Source organism: Propithecus coquereli, unplaced genomic scaffold (assembly GCF_000956105.1).
Source record: "Propithecus coquereli isolate 6110/MARCELLA unplaced genomic scaffold, Pcoq_1.0 Scaffold311, whole genome shotgun sequence".
NCBI classification, from domain to species: Eukaryota; Metazoa; Chordata; class Mammalia; order Primates; family Indriidae; genus Propithecus; species Propithecus coquereli.
The window spans coordinates 518,156-519,995 of record NW_012148742.1 but is presented as its reverse complement, the minus strand read 5'-3'; positions in this window follow the sequence as shown (position 1 = coordinate 519,995).

The window sequence follows — 1,840 nt, the reverse complement described above, 5'->3', positions numbered from 1 at the left end:
ATTGTCAAACTCTCTCATTAATTGTTAGACTAGGTTTGATAAAACTGGGGATTCATTGCAATTAATTATATTTCAGTCATTTCTATTTTATATTTTTCAATAAGCTCTATGCATTGATATAAACATATTTACATAACTGTAAACTTTCTGTTTTATTAATGGAAATTTTAATAAAGACAAGATTGACCGCTGGGCTCGGGGGCTCACACCTATAATCCTAGCACTCTGGGAGGCCGAGGTGGGAGGATTGCTTGAGCTCAGGAGTTGGAGATCAGCCTTAGGAAGAGTAAGACCCTGTCTCTACTAAAAATAGAAAAAATTAGCTGGGCACAGTGACACGTGCCTATAGTCCCAGCTACTTGGGAGGCTGAGGCAGAAGAATCACTTGAGCCCAGGAGTCTGAGGCTGCAGTGGGCTATGATGACACCACTGCACTCTAGCCAGGGTGACAGAGCAAGACTCTGTTTCAGAAAACAAACAAACAAAAAAGAAAACAAGATTGTCATATGTGTTAAATACGGTTGTCTTAAAAAATGTCACTAGAACTAGAAAATATTAATTTACTTTTATCCTATAATAGTAATATCCATAAAATATTCTATAAGTATTTGTTACTTAATTAAAGTACTCAAGGTAATGTTTGTTTTACAAGTTTCTTTGGCATATGCAAGGTCTCTCCGCAAAATATCCAGCCATGTAATAGGAAAAATAGAGACATTTATTGAAGAAGATACAAGATACAATAAACATTGTACATAGCACAGGGAGGCCTCACTCCTTCAAAGTAGGCATCTTGGGACCTCACACAGTTCTCCCACCATCTCTGAACCTAATCGGTACATATTCCACATTCTCAGGTGTTCCGCTTGTTGCAGGCCTTCCAGAACATGGGTCACTTTCACAGATTCTTGACCATCTTTGAAGCATTTTTGCCACACTTTCGTTTGCGCTGCACTTGTTGCATCGTCCCTGAAAGCCTTCTGAAACATCTGAATGCTGTCTGCGGAGGAATGTTCAAGCTTCACACAAAATTCGATGCAGATTCATTGCTCTACTTGCTCAGTCGTTTTGAAGGTGACAGCCACACAGAATACATGCTCATTCAAGAGCCCCGTCATTGTTCATGCATGTGCATTCCAGTTCACTCTCCTTGGCTGCCAGGTTACATTGATGTCATGCTAACCTTTTCCGTTATATTAAGAATGACTGGATACTTTTCAGACAGACTTCATACATCAATAAAAGAAATTTATAATTATCATGAAATATATTATCTTAAAATAATTATTTACAAAAATGGAACATTATATTGCAAAAGTTAGTGAACTTCCCAAATCCCAAATGGTTCTCATGTAAAACCTTTTAATTCATGAAGAGAATTAAATTATAAATTCTTACAATTCATGAAGAGAAAGAAAATGAAATATTTGTTATACAATGTTTAATTATCAATTTGTGAATGTTTCCTTTATTCTCCTTAAGTACGTTACTTAAGTAGAAATAATTATATTTTCTTATGCTTCTCATTTAAATGTGATGCAGTATCATTTTATAACGTATTGTATATGTTATGGAGCCTGCGATTTGACAATGTGGATCCTAAACAGATCTTTTATGATTGGATATCTGCTAAGGAGACTTTAAATATAATAATACTATGGAAAATGTGAATACTATTTTAAAAAGAGAGAGAAAGAAGCACAGCATCTGGTCGATTTAGGGGATAAATGTAAATCTGAAAATCATCTACTACTGGATTTGGAAGTAGAAACAGCAATTCATCCAATATCCTCAATGAACTAAAAAGAGATGTGGTTTTCTTATCATAAAATTGCCAAAC